The sequence below is a fragment of the Sceloporus undulatus genome, chromosome 3, assembly GCF_019175285.1.
Source record: "Sceloporus undulatus isolate JIND9_A2432 ecotype Alabama chromosome 3, SceUnd_v1.1, whole genome shotgun sequence".
NCBI classification, from domain to species: domain Eukaryota; kingdom Metazoa; phylum Chordata; class Lepidosauria; order Squamata; family Phrynosomatidae; genus Sceloporus; species Sceloporus undulatus.
Window position 1 is genome coordinate 38151247 of NC_056524.1, and position 25517 is coordinate 38176763.

The 25517-nt window shown below is 41.5% G+C and overlaps 1 long non-coding RNA gene across 1 annotated transcript; it reads right to left on the minus strand.

Annotated features, from left to right (window-relative positions):
* Positions 1-165: 165 nt before the first annotated feature.
* Positions 166-25232, minus strand: LOC121924999. The gene is made up of 5 exons (XR_006102782.1): positions 25070-25232; positions 18848-18896; positions 18277-18311; positions 1367-1404; positions 166-226 (listed from the first exon to the last, which is right to left on the minus strand). It is a non-coding gene; the product is annotated as an uncharacterized LOC121924999 (long non-coding RNA).
* Positions 25233-25517: the final 285 nt, after the last annotated feature.

The window sequence follows — 25517 nt, forward strand, 5'->3', positions numbered from 1 at the left end:
TACTAAGAGGTGTTGAAAAGTTCTCAACCAAACCTACTTCTCAAAATCTGAATATAATTTTAAAACTGTAGCTTGAAATAATGTTTTTAATTATTAATTGCCCATTTGCAGGATTATAGCTCTAATTTCTGCCCCCCCCCCCCCCCGGATCACAGATTGAACCATGTCCACATAAAGCATGACATTTTCAAATGCTGAACTCCAGGCCATGATGAAGTTCCTGTTCCTGCAATAGAAAATTCCAAATGAAATCCATTAGTGTATGATGTCAAACATTGACTGACAAATGCCCATCATACTCAACTGTGAAGAAGTGTATTGCCAAGTTTCAGTGTGGAGATATTGAGACCAAAGATGCTTTAAGGTCTGGGAGTCCTTTAACAGTGTCAACACTTGAAATTATTGAGTGTGTTCATGACCTGATTTTGGCAGATTGGAGATTCTCAGCTAAAACAATTGCTGAAATAACAGCAATATCTTGGGAATGCACTGGGTTTATCATTCATGAGCAGTTGGTTCTGCATAAGCTGTCAGTATAGCAGATGATGAAATGTTTGAATCCTGACCAGAAACAAAATTGAGCAGATACCTTCAAGTTGATTATGCAGTATTTTGAGTAATCTGATAACTTTTTTAGAATGACTAATCACTGTTTATGAAGCATAGTTATATCACTATGATCTGAAGACCAAACAGCACTCCTTGAAGTGGTGGCACTCATGTTCTCCATGGTTAAAGAAATTCAAGAATCAGAGGTCCTCAGAAAAGGTCTTGGACCCATTTTTTTGGAACAAAGAAGATATTTTGATGACTGTCTTCAAAGGACCAAACAGCTTGTACGTAATACTGTTCTAACTTGCTGTGCCAATTAAAGTAAGCATTAAAGGAAAAAGCCCAAGGGAAGCTGGGAAAAAAGTTTTTGTTTGTTTTTCCAGGGCAAAGGCCTTTTTGCAGGTTAATGCCCAGCTCACAGGGCTGGCTGGTTTTGAAGAATTTGTATTTTGATTACCTATACCCATGGTGATGAACCTATGGCATGTGTGCCCCTTCTGGCACACAAAGCTGTCTCTGAGGGCACACAGAGACAATTAAAGGCATGGGAGGGGGGGAAGAGGAGGAACAGGCACACACCTGTTTCTCCTCTTTCCCCCATCCTCCTGTGCCTTTAACTGTCTCTGGGGAGGTCCCTCCCCCAGAAGACTTTGTCTCTGGGGAAATCCCACCCCAAAAGTCCCACCCTGGGAACACCACCTCCTTGGAAGTCCCACCAGCACCCAGTGATAACTGATGTGGGAACGCCATTGAGTTGGGCACTCAGCCTCTAAAAGATTTGCCATCACTGACCTATGCCATTCACCCTACTTACCAGATCTTGCTCCATCTGACTGTTTCCTGTTTCCAAACCTTAGAAAGAATGTGAAAGGAAGGATTTTAAAAATTAATCAGACATGATAGGTAATTCAAAACAGTATTTCAGTGATCAGACATCAAAATGTATTTATTTGTTTATTTATTTATTTATGGAGGAGTTAAAGAAACTTGAGAAGCCATATAAAAAGTGTGTCAAATTTCACAGTGAATATATGAAATAGCATGTTAGTTTCATGGTTCTAAGTCATTCCTTTCTTGGTTGGAATGAGAAATTTTCAGCATACTGTTAAGTGGATTGTAGCTGGCTGATGGACCAACCACAAAAGTACATACCACCCTGGAAAGAAATGACTACTGGGGTACCTCAGGATTCTGTCTTGAGTCCGATGCTGTTCAACATCTTTATAAATGTCTTGGGGGATACAATAGAGGATATGTTTATCAAAAGTGCAGATGACATCAAACTTGGAGGTTTAGCTAATACCTGAGAAGAAAGACTCAAGATGCCTAATGAGCCCAACAGAAAAAAGTCATATGCATAAATACAAAATGGGTGACATCTTATTTGACAACAGCATGTGTGAAAAGGATATAGAGGTCCTGATATATTTCAAGCTTAACAGAAGTTTATAATGTGCTATGGCAAGGGGGAAAGCAAATACATGGGACCACTGTATTTTCCTTTGGTCAGATTTCACCTGGACTTATATCCAGTTCTGGGTGCTATATTTTAAGAGGGATATTGTCAAGTTAAATTGTGTCAAGAGAAGGAAAAGCAAAGTGGTAAAATGTCTGGAAATAAAATCCTACCTACGAGGAACACTTTCAGGAGCTGGGTATGTTTAGCCTGGAAAAGGAAATACTGCAGTGTGATATCATAACTATCTAGGTATCTGAATGGCTGTCTGTAGATGATGGGGGAAGTTTGTTTTCTGCTGTTCCTGAAACAATAGATTCAAAAAGAAATCCCAAATAAACATCAGAAAGAGTTACATGAAGTTGTTTGATGGTGAACTCCTTCTACGAAAGTCTTTTTAAAAAGAGCTTGGATTGCGATCTTTCAGGCATTCCAGTGTATTCCTGCTGGTACAGGGCTGGACTAGCTGGCTTTTGTTGTCTCTCCCAATCCTATGATTGTATATTGCTTCAGGTCAGATTTGAGGAAACATGATAAAATCAAGATTTTAAAGTATTTCACATTTCTAGGGGAAGGCCACCAAGAAACAAGCAAGGAAGGACCACAAGTATGAGTTAGGTAGGAAAATATAGACATTTGGAAAATTTTGTTCTAAGATAGTTCCTCCTCCAGAAGCAAGTTATTACAATACCCATCAACCTCAAGCAGCATTTCCAAAGTCTGAGGATGATAATTGCTGTACTTTGAGATTTCTGGAGACAATCAGAGTGGGGAAGAGTGCTCTTAGACCTTAAACAAATAGGTCACATCTGGGGGAATCTGTGGTCTTCCTCATATTGTTGGGTTACAAATTCCCATTATGTATAACCTGACTATGTGTCTGGAGTTTCCATTGACTCATTCTGCCAGGAAGGCCTGTGGATTATTCTAAAATGGAAATATAAAGAATGCTCACAAATTCTTCCATCCTTGACAAAAAAAGGATACAGTAACACTCTTGCTCTACATATTACGGTGGTGGGGGACTTCTACAAGATTTTTGTCCTTGAATAAGAACAAGAAGACAAACTTTTAAAAAAATTTGTGTGAGAGTTTTTAGTGAACTTAGTGCAAATATGTTTCACGTAAAATATGTTTGGTGCAACAAATAAACACACATTTTTGGACATAATACAATTTAAATTTTCTCAAAAAATGAAAAATCATTTTAAAATGTGGAAAAACTCTTGCATGTTGAGATTTTTGATTTTCATAGGAAAGAATCAAATGAATAAAATATTGCATCTCTTCTGAGACTCAGGGGCCCTTTTCCTGGCCGGGTTGGGGCCACAGCAACCTCACGCCGCAGTCCTGATCCACAAAAAGTGGCTCCTTTTTGCACCCTTCAAAGGGCACCATAGCTGCAGATGCACGGTTGAATGGCGTCCCTTCGGTGCTGCATCATCTGGATGCAGCGCCGGAGTTGCACCATGATGCTGCATGACATCTGGAATGGCGTGAAGCATCATGATGCCCTGGGGGTGGAGTAAGGGCATCCAGCGCCTACAGTGTGAGTCTGTATAGAGTCTCAGTTGATGAAAAAAAGTTCTCTTTTGAATAGGAGGACAAGTACAAGGTGAGCTCTTTCCAGTAATAAGTATATGTCATCGGCTAAGGCCCAAGGGCAATGCAATCACTATTCCACTGATTATTAGCAAACCAAGGAAAGTTCCATAACAAGACCATGTACTTGAAGTTCACTGGCACTGGCCACATCTGCACTCAAAAATAACCCAGTTTGACATCACTTTAACTGTCATGGCTCAATGCTATGGAATTCTGAGAAATTTAGTTCTATGAGACATTTAGCCTTCTCTGCCAGAGAATTCTAGTACCCCAACAAACTACAATCCCCAAAATTCCTTCACACTGAGCCAAGATAGTTAAAACATTATCAGACTGGATTATTTCTACAGTGCAGATGCATCCATGGAGGAAGTGTGGCAAATGAAGCAAGAAAGAATATGCTTTCAGGCTGAACCTCAGATTACAAGTGTTAAGAACAAGGTGATCCAGGAACATTCAGGTAGAAATGATTCCATTTAATGAGAGTAGACAATTATGTACCTTACATTATATTTTCTCAAAGCCCACCAACCTGAAGTGGGATGGCTTTAGCCTAACATTTGCAGCCCAGTGTGTGACACCCAACAAGGAAGACCTTAGACCTGATCTAGCCAGTCCTTCAAGTGGACTGAAAAGTGATTAGAATTATTATGTTTTGACATTGTTGTGTGTCTTCAAATAATTTCTGTCTCATGGCTATAATAAGACAAACCTATCACAGCTGGTGTTTGTCTGCTCTGCGCCTTCTTCTGAGGCTGACAGAATGTGACTTGCACAAAGTCACCCAGTAGGTTTCCATGGCAGAGAAGGGTTTCAAATCTTGGTCAACAGTCATAATCCAGTGACCAACCCACTACACCATGCAGGCTCATTATGATTGGTCATGTAGTGAGATAGTCAGATGAGCACTTCACATCCACATACACTTTCTAGTTTTTCAGTGGATGAAAGTCAATATTTCACTGCATCACTCCTAGACAACCCTCTGAAGTCTTTGTAGTAGTGTAAAATGCCAGCCTGCAGACATAAACTGTTATTGATAGCTGAATGACTACATGTCATGCATTGTCATAAATCTTCTGTTAAAAAACTTTATTGGAAAGTCAATAAAAAACAGTTGATAACAGCAAAAATAAATGCCAGCTAGAACTGTGAAACAGAAACTTGGACACTTGATTTAAGCAATTGCATGACTGCTTTACAAAAATACCTGAACTCCCACCAAGACAGGAGTATGGAAATTTTGCCATTTCATTTACTCCCATATTAGATTTTTAAAAGCTTTTAGTTCTTTCTGTTCAAATACATAATTCACAAATTCTGGAAAATTTTCCACTAATGAATTGAAACATTTTTTTACCCTTTTTCCATCGCCAAAATTCAATATGTACCGCTATTGCCACAATGGAAAAGACCATGGCAAGATTCTATTAGTGACGTATGTACATGTAAGTTAGATATAAGTGCACATGTCTCTTTTTGGATGTGGCACAGGAAGGTCCAGTCTTATCTACAAGCACACATATACACTGGCAGCTATTAAGCCCTGAGAGGTACTGCTGCTACTTATCTATTGGGAAGGAGCAGAGAAGAGAGGCAATAATTTAGTTCTGACATGGCTGAATTCACAAGGATTCATACCATAAATAAATAATAATAAATAAAAGTTTTATTTTTATACCGCCCTTCTTCAAATCAGGGTGGTGCACAACAAGATACCATGGTCTCTAGGAGTTGAGCATTCAATGTTCTGGGTCTGAAAGGATGGATCCCTCATAGTCAGCTTTGCTAACATTCAAGTGTTGTTGTTTTTAAACTTGCAAGGTCATTCCATCCAATCTGTAGAAATTTACAGGTTTGTGGGAAATTCTCATTTTAAAAATGAGAGGAAATTCTTATCTCTTCTCACAAAACAATTAATTTACTCCGCAGACCCAAACACTTTCAGCATTATGTAAATTGGTTTTCATACATTTTCATTATCAGAACCAGAAACATTTCATAGAATCATACAGTTGGAAGAGACCACAAGGGCCATCCAGTCCAATCTGCTGCCATTAAGGAACTCAAAATCAAACCATCCCTGACAGATGGCCATCCAGACTCTGTTTGAAAAACCTCCAAAGAAGGAGACTCCACCACTCTCCAAGGAGTGTGTGTTCCACTGTCAAATAGCTCTCACTGTCATTTGATACACTGGGTTAACTACAAGGAACCAGATGACCCAGTGATGTCCACTGGTTTTACCAGTTGGCTCTCTCACCTACCACTGCTTGGCCATTGATTTCTCAGAGTAGCAGCTACAATGCTGTTCATTGTTTTGATAATCCTACAATATACTGAATACATCTTTGAAATGTATGTCTGACCATATGTTGTTGGATTACAACTCCCACCAGCATTTCACCCATAAGGCCATGAATCCCTGTGGCAGAGCACACTTGCACAGGCAGCAAGTAAAGGGGACCCATGTTCTGCGATGTATCTACACTAATGCAAAGAGCATGGGAAATAAGCAAGATGAACTCGAATTCCTAGTACAACAAAGCAAATATAATATAATAGGCATCACTGAAATCTGGTGGGAAGAGTCTAATAATTGGAATGTGGAAATAGAGGGGTATAACCTTTTTAAGAGAAATAGGCCAAACAGGAAAGGAGGAGGAATAGCACTATATGTCAGAGATATTTACACCAGTGAAAAGATCCAGGACATCAATCATGGAAGCCAGGTGGAGAGCATTTGGATAAAAATTAAAGGTGAGGGAAACAAAAAGTATGTTTTGGTGGGAGTCTACTACAGACCCCCCCAAGTCAGACTGATGAATTGGATGATGCCTTTCTAGAACAGATGACCACACACTCAGAAAGGAGAGATGTAGTAATGATGGGTGACTTCAACTATCCTGATATTTGTTGGAAGTCAAGCTCAGCCAAATCCTCAAGGTCTAGCAAATTCCTCACTTGCCTTGAGGACAATTTCATGGTCCAAAAGGTGGAAGAGGCAACAAGGGGGGTCAGCTATTTTAGATCTGATCCTAATCAACAAGGATGACTTGGTTAATGGGGTGCAAGTGGTGGAATCATTAGGTGGAAGTGACCATGTTCTCCTGGAGTTTGTTATACAATGGAAAGGAGAAGCCAGGCATAGTCAGACAGGCATTCAAGACTTTAGGAGAGCGGATTTCAGTAAACTTAGAAAGGTATTGAGGACAATTCCATGGTCAGATATACTAAAAGATAAGGGAGTTCAGGATGGATGGAACTTTCTCAAAAGGGAGATACTGAAGGCACAATTTCAGACAGTTCCAGTGAGAAAGAAAAACGGGAGGTGTCTCAAGAATTCAGAATGGATGTTTAAGGAACTTTCAACTGAGCTAAGTTTTAAATGGAACATGTATAAGAAATGGAAAAGGGGGAAATCACAAAAAAGGAATTCAAAGAAATAGCAGGCATGTGTAGGAATAAAGTCAGAAAAGCTAAAGTGCAGAATGAATTCAGGCTTGCTAGAGAGGTTAAAATCAATAAGAAAGGGCTTTTTTGGATATGTCCGCAGCAAAAGTAAGAAGGAGGAAATGGTAGGGCCACTGTGTCGAGAAGATGGCAAAATGCTAAGAGGGGACAGAGAAAAGGCAGAATTAGTCAGCACCTTCTTTGCTTCAGTCTTCTCAGAAAAGGAAAAGGGTGCTCAACTTGAGGATAATGGAGCAGAGGACAGATTAGAGCAGGGGTAGGCAACATTTTTGAGCCGGGGGCCGGGTTGCTGTCCCTCAGACAACTGGGGGGCCAAAGCCAAAAAATAAATAATTAAATAATAAACAATATAGGACATTTTCAAATGTAGGAGACATTTTTTAAAAATGGAGGACACGCGAAAAATTTGATGATTTTTTTAAAAAAGGTAATATAAATGCATGTTTGTTAGGCATGATCAACATGGAGGACATTTGGGCCTCAGAAGCTGGCTGATATCAATATCACCACCACCACCACCATCATCATCATCATCATCATCATCACCACTATCATTGTTACAGAAGACCTTTTAGCATTAAATAATGATGATGATGATGATGATGATGATGATGATGATGATGACAATACTGTTTATTTCTAGCCTGCTTTTCCAAAGATCAAAGTGGGTTACAACATGGATACATCAAACAGTATATAATATAAAACATACCAAGTTTAAAACATCATAAAAAGCATCCCAATAAAACATGTACAATTTTCAAAAATAAAACCAGAGAAACAAACTAGCCGAATAGTAACTGTATAACGGGGGAGAAAACAGATGTCAAGACAAATGCACCAAAAATAGACAGAAATGCACTTTGGAAAGTCACACTCACCAAATGGAATGGAAATCCTCCTCCTCCCTTTCTTCCTCCTCCTGCTCCTTCCTTCCTCCCTCCCCCTTCTTCCTCCCTCCTCCTCCTCTTCCTCCCTCCCTCCTCCTCTTCCTCCTCCTTCCTTTCTCCCTCCTCCTCCCTCCTCTTCCTCCTTCCTTCCTCCCTCCTCCTCCTCTTCCTGCCTGTCCGCCAGCTGAGGGCTGCTCACGCGAGCAGCCAAAGGCCTCGCATGAGCAGCCAAAGGCCCCGCGCAAGAGACCCGGTTTTGCCACCGATTGCTGCCGGCACGAGGCCTTTGGCAATCGCCAGCAGGACCGGGCTAGGGCCGGTCCCAAGGTCTCGCCGTGCCAGATGTGACCAGTGGGCCGGGGGTTGCCGACCCCTGGATTAGAGGAATTTCAGTACAGAATAAGTAAAGAGATAGTAGAGGAATACCTTGTTAATCTAAACGAATTTAAGTCTTCAGGACCAGATAAACTACATCCAAGGGTATTAAAAGAACTGGCAAATGCAATATTGGAGCCATTAGCAATAATCTTAAAAAACCTCTCGGAGAACAGGAGAAGTCCCAGCAGACTGGAGGAGGGCAAACATTGTTCCCATCTTCAAAAAGGGGAAAAAAGAGGATCCAAACAATTATCGTCCAGTTAGTCTGACATCAGTACCAAGAAAGATTCTAGAGCAGATTATTAAACAGAGAGTCTGAACATCTAGAAAGCAATGCCATAATCACAAAAAGTCAGCATGGGTTTCAGAGAAAGAAGTGATGCCAGACAAATCTGATGTCTTTCTTTGAAATAATTCCCAGCTTGGTAGATGAAGGCAATGCTGTGGATTTAGTATATCTTGATTTCAGTAAGGCCTTTGACAAGGTATCCATTCTTGCAAACAAGCTTGTAAAATGTGGGATAGACAAGGTAACTTTTACATGGATTTGTAATTGGTTGACTGAACGAACCCAAAGGGTGGTCAACAATGGCTCCTTTTCATACTGGAGAGAAGTGTCCTGGGGCCAGTGTTATTCAACATCTTTATCAATGACCTGGATGACAGAATTGGGAGCATACTTATCAAATTTGCAGATGACACCAAATTAGGAGGAATAGCTAATACTCCAGAGGACAGGATCAAAATTCAAAATGACCTAAATAGACTTGAAAGCTGGGCCAAAGCTAACAAAATGAATTTCAACACAGAGAAATGTAAGCTACTGCACTTAGGGCAGAAAAATAAAATTCACAGATATAGGATGGGGGACACTTGGCTGAATGAGACTACATGTGAAAGGGATCTTGGAGACCACAAGTTGAACATGAGTGAACAGTGTGATGCGGCAGCTAAAAAGGCCAATGCAATTTTAGGCTGCATCAATAAAAGTATAGTGTCTAGATCAAGAGAAGTAATAGTGCCACTCTATTCTGCTTTGGTCAGGCCTCACCTGGAATATTGTTTCCAGTTCTGGGCACCACAATTTAAAAAGGATGTTGAGAAACTGGAGTGTGTCCAAAGGAAGGCGACTAAAATGGTGAAGGGTCTGAAAACCATGTCCTATGAGGAACGACTTAGGGAGCTGGGGATGTTTAGCCTGGAGAAAAGAAGATTAAGAGGTGATATGACAGCCCTGTTTAAATATTTGAAGGGATGTCATATTGAGGAGGGAGCAAGCTTGTTTTCTGCTGAGAACAGGACCCGAAGCAATGGATGCAAGCTACAGGAAAAGAGATTCCAAATCAACATTAGGAAGAACTTCCTGACAGTAAGGGCTGTCCAATAGTGGAACACACTCCCTCGGAGTGTAGTGGAATCTCCCTCCTTGGAGTTCTTTAAACAGAGGCTGGATGACCATCTGTCGTGGATGCTTTATTTGGATTTCCTGCATGGCAGGGGGTTGGACTGGATGGCCTTTGTGGTCTCTTCCAACTCTATGATTCTATGATTCTATGATATGGCAGAGCACATGATATGGTGGCTCAGCTTTTAAGATGCTGATTCTGACAATTGCAAGATCAGCAGGTCAGCAGTATGAGTGCCATGAGCTAAAGTGGGCTCCCATTACTAGTCCCAGCTTCTGCAACCAAGCAGTTCAAATGCATGTAAAATGCAAGTAAATAAATAGAGACCACTTTGGCTGGACAGTAACGGCATTCTGTGCAGTCATGATGCCCATGTGATCACAGAGTTGTCTTTTACAATGCTGGCTCTTCAGCTTAGTAACAGAGATGAGCATCATCCTCCACAGCTGTTCATGACTAGACAATCTTGTCAAAGAGAAAAACCTTTACCAAAGAGAAAACCTTTACCTTTGGAAAGGTCAGACAGCTTTGCAGACTCGGCTCCTGCCACCAGCTAGCTCATGGAAGAGATAAGAGCCGATAACCAGGTCAAACACCATTGGTATGATATCAAACACATGGCATTTTGTTAACAACCCTGTTTAGGGACACCACTGCACAAAGAACTTTGAAATTTTATCAATCAATAATTTAAAAGTATTCTGAATGGATGATGATGAGGTCATTTTTAGGTCCAGGTGCTGCTTTTTGTTCAAGACAGAAAAAAGTGGAAGGAGCCAGTATAATTTCTGCCCGTAGAGACCTTTTTCCATGAGTAAGATAAAGAACAAGTAATAGTATGAGAAAGGTGGAATTGAGTATTAGGAAAATTGCATTGCATGTGATAAATAGAGCAATGATTTGGAAAGACCCATATGAGTGTGTGTGTGCATAAGCCCAACCTTACTTTCCACAATGGGAACATCTATAACAAGGCCATTTAGCCAATACATATTTCCCTCTTTAGTACATAATGGTAACCTGAATAAAAGGTTTGAATTACTAAGCAGGCTAAGCCAGCACATTCTCTGAGCAATGACTGCCATTTGTGTCAAGAAAATAAAGAGAGAGAGTGGGAGAGAGTGAGGGAGAGAACAAGAGTGACTGCAAGAAGGCAAGTGACAGAGAGTCAGAAGTTGCAGACCTGCCTGATTCAAATAAAATAAAAGAAGCTTCCTTAGAAAGGATGTGCTTTTAAAAAAATATTTTAAAGCTGAGCACTGCAAGAGGACAATGTTTAACAGGACTGGCAAAAATTTGGAGGTTTATAAAAAAATTAACACCTCAGACTACTGACTGTTAGGGGTATGTTTTATTCTTTCTCAAGGCAAATGCACACAATGGGTAATTATACAACACTGTGGCATGGCAAGGTATAGGATGCAATCGGTTCTCTCCATTCTCTTGGGGGAAGAATTTTTTCTTCTCATCTTAAAATGTACTGTTCTGATGCCTAAAAATATTGTAGTGCTTGCTGCGCTCTTTGTGAGGTGAAGGGATTTTTCACTCAAGCATTCCCACCAGCAAATCCTGATTAGTGGTTTAGGTGACATATTAAACCATATTACAGGAGAAAATGGAGTTATTTTCATCTTGCGAGAAGGGGTGGAAGTGGATTCTTTAAGAACTTGCCATACCAGTAGGGAGAGGTGTAGTAAGACAATTTTTATTTGAGGATCAAAACAGAGACAGCTTATAAAAACAAGCAAACTAATTTAAAATATGTTTTACACATGCAGAATACAGTGCTACCTCGGGTTACGAAATTAATTCGTTCCGCCGCGGCGTTCGTAACCCGATGCATTTCGCAACCCGAAAAGGGCTTTTCCGAAGCGCGGCTAGCGGTCGCGTTTGAATTTCGCGCCGAAAAAAATTCGTAACCCGAAAAAAACATCGTAACCCAGAACAGTTTTTTCCTATCTAGCTTTTTCGTATCCCGGAAATTTCGTAACGCGGTCAATTCGTATCCCGGGGCACCACTGTAGTTGTGTGAGCTAAACAACTTTGACTAGGAAATAAATGACTGTAGTGGTTGATGTTCTGCTATATAATGACCTGTGTATAATAGCCAGCATAGTGTAATGGTTTGGGTGTTGGACTAGGACATTGGGAGATCAGTGTTCAAATTTAGAATTTGAATCCTGGCTTAGCATGGAAACTCGTTGGGCAAGTCACACACTCTAGTCTCAGAAGATGGCCATGACAACTACCCCCCCCCCCCCGAAGAAACTTGCCAAGAAAACCCCAAAATAAGTTTGCCTTATGGTTGCCATAAGTCAAAAATGACTAGAAGGCATACAGCAACAACAAGACCTGCATTCAGGGCTGGAACTGGAGTCATGTAAATATATTTATTTATTTTATTTATTTATTTAGGTATTTATATCCCGCCCTTCAGCCCTAATGGCTCTCAGAGCGGCTAACAATATTATTTTTAATCAGACAGTTCCCTGCCCTCAGGCTTACAATCTAAAAGACATGAAACAAAAGGAGAAGGGAAGGATGGAGGGAAAGGGGATGAGGTCCAGTGGTTCTTCTCTCCCTCTGAGGCCTGGACCAAGGCACATGGATTGGAGGGAGGGCTCTTCCTTCTTCCAGGTTAGTCCTGATGGAACTGGACTTGCCTGGCGAACTCCCTCTCAGGCCGGCAGATGGCAGCTGTGGAGGGGGGAGTCACCTTCCTTCAGGCCTAGTCCTGATGGAGCTGGACTTGCCTGGCGAACTCCCTCTCAGGCCGGCAGATGGCAGTTGTGGAGGGGGGAGTCTCCTTCCTTCAGGCCTAGTCCTGATGGAACTGGACTTGCCTGGCGAACTCCCTCTCGGGCCGGCAGATGGCGGCTGTGGAGGGGGGAGTCTCCTTCCTTCAGGCCTAGTCCTGATGGAGCTGGACTTGCCTGGCGAACTCCCTCTCGGGCCGGCAGATGGCAGTTGGGAGGGGGAGTCTCCTTCCTTCAGGCCTTAGTCCTGATGGAACTGGACTGCCTGGCCACTCCCTCTTGGCTGGCAGATGGCAGTTGGAGGGCGGAGTCTCTTCCTTCAGGCTTAGTCCTGATGGAGCTGACATGCCTGGCCAACTCCCTCTCGGCCGGCGTGGCGCTTTGGAGGGCGAGTCTCCTTCTTCAGGCTTAGTCCTATGGAGCTGGACTTGCCTGGCCAACTCCCTCTCGGCAGCAGATGGCAGTTGTGAGGCGGAGTCTCCTTCCTTCAGGCTTAGTCCTGATGGATGGAACTTGCCTGGCAAACTCCCCTCTCGGGCCGCAGATGGCAGTGTGGAGGGCGGAGTCTCCTTCCTTCAGGCTTAGTCCTGATGGAACTGGACATGCCTGGCCAACTCCCTCTCGGGCCGCGATGGCAGTGGGAGGGCGGAGTCTCCTTCCTTCAGGCTTAGTCCTGATGGAGCTGGACCTGCTGGCGAACTCCCTCTCGGGCCGGCAGATGGCAGCTGTGGAGGGCAGAGTCTCCTTCTTCAGGCTTAGTCCTGATGGAACTGGACTGCCTGGCGAACTCCCTCTCAGGGCGGCAGATGCAGTTTTGGAGGGCGGAGTCTCCTTCCTTCAGGCGTGGTAGCTGATGGAGCTGGACTTGCATTTAGCAGCCATGAGTCTTTATTTGGGCCCATGGAGAGGACTCACTTAAGACATCTCACCAGAATTTCAACAACTGCCATCCTACCATCAATATAACCCTGGAACTATCAGTGGAACAAGTTGATTTTCTAAACACCACTGTACAATTTTACAATGGACATCTAAGTACCACACTATATCACAGACCCATTGACTACCACACATGCCTCCAGTTTCCACCCTGAAAACACTACCAAACCTGCCAAGCCCTCTAATATAATCACTGTTGGAACAATGTTCCTTTAACCTCTTGTAAAATATTTTGAGTGACAGGGATTGCATCATGCTGACTAGCATCAGGTAATGACTCTTAGCCAACTCTGTATATAAGTGCACTAAGAGTCATGGACAGATCATTTCCTGATCAAGGCTGAACTTAGAACCACTGTCCATCCCGTTGGGGGTGGAGGACCCATTAGAATGCTGCACCCTCAAAGGCTAATGGAACCAATTGGATTCCAGAAAGCCTTGGAGGGTTAATTGGTTGGTAATGCCGGTGATTCTGTCAAAGCTTTGGTTAATACCTGGAACAACAATCTTACCAAGGCTATCAACATGATCGTTCCCAAGCATCCTTGCCAGCCCGCTTCAAACCACCAACCATGGTATACAGAAGAACTCAGAAAGATGAAGCAGGTTGGACAACGACTAGAGCATGTCTGGCGAAAAATTCAACTCTTATCTGACTGGACTCGTCATAGGAATTTCTTTCATTCCTAATGAGAGGCAATACGTGCAGCGCAGAGAGCCTTCTCCTCTGCACATATTGCGTCTGCAGAGTCTCATCCAGCAGAGCTATTTAGGGTGGTGAGGGAACTGACACAGGTTCCACCTGTGCAGAACCCTTTACTTAACCTGACAACAGCCTGATGTGATGCATTTAACAACTACTTTGCAGATAAAATCTCTCAGATAAGAGCTGACTTGGATGCTTGAGTTATAACAGAATCAACTGATGAGGTGTCCATCAACTCCTCTGATGTGGTTATACTGGATCAGTTTCAATCTGTAAGTACTGATGACGTGGACAAGCTCCTTGATAGAGTGAGGAAAACAACTTGCCCTCTCGACCCTTGCCCTTTGTGGCTGGCTGTCCAGGGGGGAGATGCCTTGAGAGTGTTCTTGAGGGACATCATCAATGCAGCCCTTAGGAAGGGTCATATTCCATCTTGTTTGAAGGAAGCGACAGTTAGGCCGCTCCTGAAAAAACCCTCCCTTGTCCTCCTGGATATGAAGAACTACAGGCCAGGCTTTTTACTGCCATTTCTGAGCAAGGTGATCGAGAGTGGTTGCTCTTCAACTCCAAGCTGTCTTGGATGAAACCGATCATCTAGATCCATTTCAAACTGGCTTTAGGATGGGATTTGGAGTTGAGACTGCCATGGTTGCTCTGGCTGATGACCTTCATTTGGGCATCGACAGGGGTAGTGTGACCCTGTTGGTGTTACTAGACCTCTCAGCGGCTTTAGACACAATAGAGAATAGACCATGACATCCTCTTGAGTTGCCTGGGAGGGCTAGGGATTGGAGGCACTGCATTGCAATGGTTCCGTTCCTTCCTCTCAGGCAGATTCCAGAGGGTAATGCTCAGGGACAGTTGCTCTGAAAGGAAAGAGCTTAATTGTTGCATCCCACAAGGTACTATCCTATCACTGATGCTTTTTAACATATACATGAAGCCGCTGGGAAAGATTATCCGGAGGCATGGGGCGGGGTGTTATTAGTACACTGATGACACCCAGATATATTTCTCCATGTCTCCATCATCAGCTTTGACTTCAGATGGCATCTTTCCTCTCAATGACTGTCTTAAGGCAGTAATGGACTGGATGAGGGAAAACAAATTGAAGCTGAATCCAGACAAAAAGGAGGTACTTACGATATCGGGATACAACCTCCAGTCCTGGAAGGGGTCATACTCCCTTCAAAGGACTGTGTTTGCAGTCTGGGGGTGCTCCTATATCCGTCACTTCACATGAAAAATTAGGTGAATGCGACAGTCAGGAGTGCCTTTTATCAGCTTTGGCTGATACGCCAGCTGAGCCCTTTCCTGGAAATCAGGGACCTTGAGACTGTAGTACATCCACTGGTAACCTCATGCCTTGATTTCTGTAATGCACCCTACATGGGGCTATGCTTGTGCTTGGTCCAGAAACTTCAATTAGTTCAAAACATGGCAGCCAGATTGGTCTCTGGTACAGCCAGAAGAGACCATATAACACCGATCTTAAGATCACTGCACTGGCTGCCCATTAGTTTCTTGGCCCAGTACAAGGTGTTGGTTATCACCTTTAAAGCCCTAAATGGCTTGGGTCCAACCTATCTTCAGGACCGTCTCCTTCCCCACACACTTAGATCCTCAGGGAGGAATTTGCTACAGTCTTATAAAACAAGGTTGTCCACGGCCTCCGAAAGGACTTTCTCAGCTGTCACACCCAGATTGTGGAATGGCCTGCCGGATGAGATCCATCATATTACCACCCTAAACAGCTTTTAAAAAGCTATAAAGACAGATTTCTTCTGGCAGGCCTTCCCTGAATAGTTTCTCCGGCCAACAGAAGAACTCTAAGAACTCCGACCGCACTTTAGTCACAGTCTATAGTTTGCTGTATACATTTTTAAAATTTATTTTATTTTTGTGGATGTTTCAATTCTTACATTGTTTAATTGTATTTTAAGAGGTGGGTTTTGGAATATATGTATTTTAATCTTTGTAAGCCACCCTGATTGCATCTTGTAGAGGGGCAGGATATAAATTATTATTATTATTATTATTATTATTATTATTATTATTATCCAACTTCTGATTAAAGACCTTCAGTGAAAGGGACTCCATCATGCTCTGAGACAGCCCATTCCTTTGTTGAACAGCTCATAGCCTCAGGATGTTTTTCTTAAAGTTTAAGAATTTTTTTTCTTGTATTTCAAATTTGTTGATTCATTTGTCTCTAGGTATATACATAACCCTTTCCCCCCTACACAAATGAATCATTGAATGTTTTCTTCCACCCCAGCTCACAGTCAAGATGTATGATCACCAAAGATCATTGTTAGAGAACATTTTACTTGCAGGAACCAGGATCCCAAATCCAGTTGTGACATCTGCAGTTTAAATAATCAGGTATCCAACAAACCCACTATTCTCTGAAGCCATCTTTATTTATTTATTTTTTAAAAATAATTTAAGCTTGCTCGTGATAGGTTCCCCAAGTCCAGGGATGGAGGAATTGTCAACCAGTCCTGGACGGGGTCACACTGCTTCTAAAAGATGAAGTACACAGTTTGGGGGTACTTCTGGATCCATCTCTACAGTTATCATCTCAAGTAGTGCCTGGTATCAACTTTGGTTGATACACCAACTCTGTCCCTACCGGGACCAAAAGGACCTTGAAGCAGTGGTACTTGCACTGGTAAGCTCTTGTCTTGACTTCTATAATGCGCTTTACATGGGGCTACCTCTGTACCAAGCTCGAAAGATTAAATTGGTGTAAAATGCCACAGCCAGATTGGTCACAGGAACACCTAGGTCAGACCATATAACACCAGTACTAAATCTCTTCACTAGCTGCCAATTAGTTTCCGGGTGCAGTACAAAGTGGTGGTTATTACCTTTAAAGCCCTATATGGCTTGGGCCTGAGTTACTTGTTACTTGTTACAAGCTTGTTTTCTGCTGCTCCAGAGAACAGGACCCGGAACAATGGATGCAAGCTACAGGAAAAGAAATTCCACCTCAACATTAGGAAGAACTTCCTGACAGTAAGGGCTGTTCGACAGTGGAACACACTCCCTCGGAGTGTAGTGGAGTCTCTTTCCTTGGAGGTCTTTAAGCAGAGGCTAGATGGCCATCTGCTGGGGATGCTTTGATTTGGATTTCCTGCATGGCAGGGGGTTGGACTGGATGGCCTGTGTGGTCTCTTCCAACTCTATGATTCTATGATTCTACTTGAAGGAACGTCTCTCCCTACACAATCTGCCCTGCACTCTCAGAACATCCAGGGAGAATTTATTAAACTATCCAAAGATCAGACTAATATCAACATCCCACAAAGCATTTACCGTCCTGACCCCTAAATTGTGGAATAGCTTACCGGAAGAGATCTGACTTATCACTACCTTAGATGCCTTTAAGAAGGCACTCAAGATGGATCTCTTCCAACAGGCTTACCCCCCTGATCTTCTGTAGACAACTATAAAGGGACACCCCACTCTGAGCATGTCTGTTTGACTTGATGCTGATATAGTGATTTTTATTGATGTTAATGCAATGCTGTGATTTTATGGACTGCATTTTATATGTAACTATAATTCTATTTTTATTGATGTAATCCTGCCTTGATCCACAGGGAGAGGTGGAAAATATAAATAAAAACTATTATTATTATATTATTATTACTATGGCAGCCTGGCCGTGCTGGTCTACTGTGTCTAAGTCCTAAAACCTCTTCCCACCCCCATTTCTCATCCATGAACACAGTCAAGAGCACAACATCTCCCACTCTCTGTATGTTATCATGAGAGACATGAGAAATGTCTAGTTAAAGTAGTAGGTAATGCTTTCATGCATGGACAAAGGCTGCTGCATTAGCTATGGGACCACTAAATCTGTCTGCTACATTAGGACTTGCCCATGGCTAATGGATGGGGGTTGAATTAAGATATGAATAATCATGTGGCGTTTACTGATCCAGATTGTTACTACATGTGGAAGATTAAGGTGAGCAAAAGGAGAAATATGCATTATGGATCAAGACAATTTTCTTTTGGTTCATCAGGAAAATGAGCTTATTAGAAGCTGATGGAGCAATTATATCTCAGTTACCTGGGAGTAACTTACTTCAATGGGACTTACCTTTGGGTAGATTTGACATGCCCACTGAATTCCCACTGAAAAAGTGAGTGGATAAAAAAAATAGCATGGGAAGGAAGTGGGGAAAGACAAAGAGGGAAAAGTCAAGATGAAAGGAAATTGGGAAAGGGGTGTTTGATGAAAACATTTAATTATTCAAATGCATAGCTGTATGAACTACAACAAAAACACTGAAGGATAATGAAGAGGTTTGTTTCAGTTCTTCCCAAATAACATTATGCTATAGCATACAATAAAAGTCAACTCATAATGCAATCAGCAGAAGAGGAGAACTTAGAGAAGAGAGTCACAATACACTCCCTCCTCTTAGAAAGACTCGAAATGTATTCCTTCCATACAGGCCCATGGGTAGAAAAAACCTGCCTTTAAGGCCTAGAAAATCTGACATTCTTAAAAGACTCATGGCTTATTCAGTGCCTTGGAAACAGATCCCTATTGCACCCACATCAGTTTCAATTCAGGACGCTTTTATTTCTTCTCCAATGTAAATACTGAGAAGAAAGTTGCTGCTGTTGTTGTTGTGTACAAAAATGTGTAATTAGGTTTGTCTTACCTAATCTGGTACCTTCCTGTAGTTTGAGAACAACACTCATCAGTCTCATCTAACATAGCCAATGGTGAGGTGTCATGGAAGGTGAATTCCAAATGGAAGGCACAACATGTCAATGTAAACATTGAGAAGAAAGTTGTTGTTGTTGTTGTTGTTAAATTTATTTATATCCAGCTTTCTCTCTAAAATTGGGACTCAAACTGGCTTACAATTTAAAAGACTACATTTAAAAACATACAAAAGTGAGCATTAAAATAGAATTAAAGTGTTACAGTATTAAAACAGTTTTAAATTCTTTAAATGTAACAGCTACTATTATTCTTATTATTATCCTGCCTTATCTCCTGAAGTAGGACTGAAGGCAGCTTACAAAAATTAAGACAGGTATAGCTACCAACACACATCAGTATATACATAAAAAGTTATTGCATCTATAGAATTGAAACCAATGTAATATGTGAATAATATCAAAGACATCTATAAGTTAAGATGGTTTTAAAAAAATATTATTATGATGGCTCCACTGGCGGGGTAACTTAAATGCTTAAGCATTTTCAAACAGAAACTAGGCATCCAAATAAAAAGGAAAGGCCAAGTGACCAAGGGAATGGAAATTCACCAAATGTAAGAGTTACTGATTAAGGAAAGAAAGAGTAATTTTGCACAGAGATATCCTGTTGGAAATTGCAGAAATGGCTTGACAATAAGTAAAGGGCTTTTCTTCAGCCCGATCTCTTTATCATGATTAACCATGACTGGAGTCCTAAGAGCTCCTTCAACTTCCATGAGTGTTTGTATCAATCCAGTATTATTTCAGACTCCCCCATGCCAGTTTTTGCTGCTTCTGCTTCTTCTTGTATTGTGACTATTATGTCTTGTGATTTGCCACAACTAGGACACTGAATCCATTTAGATTTTACTCTTACTCCTTCTGTAGCCAATTTGAGCTGTACAAAAAGCTCTGCTGATGCTAAACCCCTGGAAGAAAAGGGAACCGTGCCAACAGTACTCCTGTAAACTCAGAGAAGGTGCGGGGGAGCAGCAGCAAAATCAGGAGATTAGCTGTCCCGGAATGGGAATAAATTTATCCCCTCTCATGGATGATCAAAGCACATTGAGTAAAAACCAGTTTTTCCCCCTCTTTCACTATCCCAAATGTGAGTTATCCTGATTCACATGGAAGCCACAAAAGACTGCTGCTTTCATGGTGTTGCTCTGATCCAGTGATTCTCACATGGTTTCCAAGTGTGTAAACTTTCACTAGTCTTGATTTCTCTACATGATGACTCAAACCATTGAAACACCCCATCTTGTTGAGCATGATAAAGTGTGCTAATGTTCTTCACATTCCGACTTGAGACTACATGCTTCTGCCTGAAAAATAAAGGGAGGGATTTCCTGCATAGCCATGCACCTTCATAGAATCAGAGTTGAAAGAGACCACAAGGACCATGCAGTCCAACCCCCTGCCATGTAGGAACTCTCAATCAAAGCATACCTGACAGATGGCCATCCAGCCTCTGTTTAAAGACCTCCAAGGTAGGAGACTCCATCACACTCTGAGGGAATGTGTTCCACTGTTGAGAAGCTCTTACTGTCAGGAAGTTCCTCCTAGTGTTTAGTGGAATCTCTTTTCCTGTAGCTTGCATCCATTGTTCTGAGTCTTATTTTCTGGAGCAGCAGAAAACAAGCTTGCTCCTTTCTCAACATGACATTCCTTCAAATATTTAAACAGGACTAGCATATCACCTTTTAACCTTCTCTTCTGCAGACTAAAAATACCCAGCTCCCTAAGTCACTCCTCATAGGGCATGGTTTCCAGACCCTTCACCATTTTAGTCACTCTCCTTTGGATGCACTCAAGCTTGTCAACATCCTTTTTGAACTGTGGTGCCCAGAACTGGGCACAGTATTCCAGGTGAGACCTGACCAAAAGAGAATAGAGTGGCACTATCACTTCCCTTGGTTAGACGTTCTACTTCTGTTCATGCAGCCTAGAATCACATTGGCCTTTTTAGCTGCCGCATCACACTGTTGACTCATGTTCAACTTGTGGTCTACTAAGATTCCTAGATCCTTTTCATAGTCTGGTTCAGCCATTTGTTCCCCATCCTATATCTATGCATTTTATTTTATTTCCCCCCTAAGTGCAGCACTTTACATTTGTCTATGTTGAAATCCATTTTGTTATCTTTGACCCAGCTTTCTAATAGATTAAGGTCATTTTGATCCTGTCCTCTGGGGTCTACAAGGACTCCTAGATAGATCCCTTTCATACACAGTCTCATTAAGCCAGATGGCCCCCATCCTATATCTATACAGCGTTTGTCCTCCTCCAGTCTCTTGGGACTTGTTCTGTTCTCCAAGAGTGCTCAAATATTATTGCCAATGGCTCTGAGATTACATTTGCCAGTTCTTTTAATATCCTTGTATGTAGTTCTTCTGGTCCTGGAGATTTAACTTCATTTAGATTAACCAGGTATTCCTGTACTACTTCTTTACTTGTTCTGTGCTGCATTGCCCCTATTGTATCTTCTGCCCCATTTTCTTCACTCTTTTCCTTTTGTGAGAAGACTGAGGCAAAGAAGGTGTTGAGTAGTTCTGCCTTTTCTCTGTTCCATGTTAGTATTTTGCCATAATCTCTGCATAGTGTCCTTACCATTTCCCTCTTCCTCCGTCTGCTACCAACATACCCAAAGAAGCCCTTTTTATTCTTCTTAACCTCTTTAGCAACCCTAAGCTCAATCTGCACTTTTGCTTTTCTGATTTTACCCCTACAATTTTTATTGAACAGTTTATGTTTGTCACAACTTGGGGAGGTTTTAACATGGAGTGCAGAGTCACTTGGGGAGATATAGGGCCTGTGTGCCTGTCAGGCTCAGTTAGAGATCTCTTTATGGGACCTTGGGAGTGTGAGCAATCAAGGTCATGCCCAACTTCAGGACAGGTGGTTCCACCTCAGGTGGCAGGAGAACCATGTAGTGGCTTCTGCCAATTTGAACTACCAAGTCTGTTATTCCAGAGGTATACACAACAGGTGGGCTGATTGAGTTGGTTTAAATACTCAGAAGGTGGGCTTGAATATTAATTTCAATCAGCTGGCAGGCAGGTTAACCAGTGCTTGGACCTAGACCCATGCTGTGGCCAAATGCTGTTTGTCTCATTATTGCTAAGTGGAGCCTCAATTGCCACTGAGTCCACAAAACAAGCATACGTAGCTCTCATCCCTCATGTCATTTTGGGACAGTGTATTAAATTCCCTAAAGTAAATTTCAGCCTGGTACGCTACATGTCTTTTGGCAGAGGCTGGACACCAGGACTATATATGCCTCCAGTACTAATGGTCAATCTTATTTCCTAACAAACAAACAAACAAACAAACATAGTTTATCATTGTTGAGTCCCTATACTATTGTATTTCTTGCACATCTTATGGAGCCTGTGGGCATTTCATGCCCAATTGAATTGTAGCAACTCTGCTATAGGGGTGAGCTTTCTTAGCTACTATGTGGCAGAATTATCAGGTCTGGACACATTCAGATATATCTCCTAAACAATTCCTCCCTTATTTTTCAGTCTCCCCTTTCTCAGTCATTCTGATTCCATGTTCTTATTCATCATCGTTCATGTTCTTCTCTGACACCTTCTAAATTTTGATCTTGAAATGTCTCTTTTTCTTTTTGGACTAAAACTTTCAGAATTCTGCAGGAGGCATGGCCAGTGGCCATGCTGGTTGGGGGATTTTGGAAGTTGTAGTCCAAAAAGCACCCTGTCCAAGCTCTAATTATATGTCATGTCATGCTTCCCAGTCTCTCACTGTCTTCCCTACCCTAATCTTTCTCACTCTTTGGTACTTTTTTGACCACATTTTCCCTCTTCTCCTCCTCCTCCTCTCACCTCTGGACATGTTGTGTTACTAATGTGCAGTAATGGTGGTGTTGGAAAGTCGTTTGCACTCCCCCCCTTTTTTTTCCTGTAGTATTATTAAAACTGCTCCATCACTGGCTGTAATGGGAGTGTCTGTATTTTCTCCCTCGCCTGTATCCCTGACATGACATAATGCCTGCCCTCTCTGAGACGCTATAACACCAAGGTAATTGAAACATAACTCACTGTAAATTACAGGCATTGTTCTAGGCCAGGGCACAGCCATGATTCCTGGGGCACATTCCTACTTCAAGTTAAGCATTGCTTTAAAAGCGATGCTTAGGCAAAACAATCCTATAAACATAGGAGTAGGATGGTGTGCCGGATCATTTCAGACTTTTGGTTAAGTAGGGTCAGTAATAGCCTTAGTAGACTCGGGGGAAATGGAAGCTTGGTTAACATCCTTTACAAGAGATTAGTAACTAATGACTCTTCAGTGGTCTTCAGAAAATGAGATACTTGGCTCCATCCCAGTACTTGGAAAGCAGTTGTCCCAAAACAGACTGGGTGTTTTTTTCTTAGCAAAGTGGGATGAATGGGTCACCATTAAGTCTAGGGCTGGCTGTGAGAATGTATAGAAGCTTTTGAGGTTGTAATGTGAGACATTAATTTGTCTAAATATTCAAAATGTGTGGTCTGAACCTAAATGTTCGTTACATGGAAATAAACATCATCGAATTCACCAGGAACCTAATAGGCTTACAGTTATGAGATAGCGTGAGGATGTTATCATCCTCGCCCCCATTTTTTTATTGTCAAAAATATTAAATTAGAAATCATGCTGACTGATTAACAAGTGTGGCTAGCACGACATACTCTTGAGAATGGGTCTAGAAGGACATTGAGATATGACAATATGAAATGATGCGGCATAACATCATTTTCCAGGGGCTCATGAATCAGCCACATTTTTTTCCCCAGACAATAAAAATACAAGTCAGTGGAAGTGGCACAAACTTATTCCCAGGACTAATTTGAATCTAGCTCATGCATTAAGCTTGGAAATGGTTTCTTTGATTACAACTCTCAGCCACTGGTCAAGGTGAGTGAAAGATTCTGCAAGCCGTGTTCAAAAAAGTAACTTTTCCAGCTGCTCTGCTTCACATAAAACTTATTTTGTTCCACAGCAATAAATCTCCATTAATTGGTTCTAATCTTGTTGTTAGTCCAAATTAGTATAGGACCATTGGACATGCCTACATGTTGACTCACCATTGAACAATGGTTTCAATTAGTCTATTCTAATTGGGACTAACTAACGGGATTCTAGGGCAAACTTTTTTTTTAAAGATACCCAGAGAAGGAGATTCTACCACCTCTCTAGTCAATTGGTTCCAGTGATATATCTTTTAAAGATCTGTTTCATTATCTTACCTACTGAGGAGAAAACATTTGTAAAATTTTAATTTGTGCAGCTGCCTATGAAATAAATAAATACTCTACATTCCTAGTTTCAACATACTAAGAAATCTGTTCAGGATTCTGTAAATCATGTGGAGTGTCACCTGCAGTTTCACCTCTCATCTTGCCTTGAGGGTCTTACTCCCAGTGGTTTTGTTCCTCAATGTGTTTCCCAGACTGTGCACAAACATGTGTCTCCATTAGTGTGCACTGCCTGTGTAGTACATTATCCAAGCACACAGAGATACAACAAGCACACAAGGGCTAACCAATTCATCCAGTTGTTCACAAAAATGAAAACAATACATCCTGCATTGTACAATTTTTAACCAATCCATGCAAAAAGGCATTGGTTACTCCATTTTAAAATTTTGTGCATTGATAGAAATGCACAAAAACCAGTCTCAAAAAAAAAAAAAAAAAAAAAAAGAATCAGAGGGGAAATTCCCCAATTCTTACTGTCTTTTAGCAAGGAGAAAAAATACTTGCATTCCTTTTTTTTTTTTTCCTGCTCAGAGATAAATCAGGTCATAATTTACATCCCTAAAGAGGATTGGGGGAGAAATTTGTTTGGTTTGCATTTTAATAAGAAAGAACTTAATTCATGCTTCTTGAACTAATGCGTGAACCAGAATACAATTATCCCCTACTTTTTTTCCCTAGTTCTCCAAATTTTGCACTTCAGTGCTCTGATTAAACAAAATGTACAAAAATGAATACCTTAGGGGAAATTACATACAAAAAGGCATATGTTAAGGGAACTGGCTTGTAAAATGTTTATGTGGACTTCTAGAAAATAAATTTCTAAACTGATGTGGAAACATGATGGCATAGGGTTCATGCTTGAAAAGGATTAATATTATAGGAAGTCATGCTGTCAAATTTGTCCATACTTACTGTTTAGTCTATGCTTTCTCTAAGTTCACATTTGTGTTGCTTGTTTGCTCATGCTCTTTGTACAAAAGTACCATTTTGACTTTACTTGTTGCTTGTCCTAGTTCATCCCTTTCATTTCTTGGGTCTTTCTGCAAGACTTGGAGAAGGAAGGGTATAATCAAGAATCATCTGGGGGGGGGGGTTCCTGCAAAGACAAAGAAAATGTCATCCTCCCAGCTAGGCTGCATGTATATTGCAGTCAGTGCATCAAGGAAGTACCAGATACTTCCTTCTGCAACAACCTCAAAAGATGTGTAGATGCATAATTTGAATTTAGCAACTGGATATGTCACCAATAGGATTCTGGACATTATCTATAAAATAATAATAAGGGCCAGAATACAGTATCAGTTTATATTTAACTAAGTATTCAATCAAATAACTTTTCCTGGCCTCACCCTTCCAGACT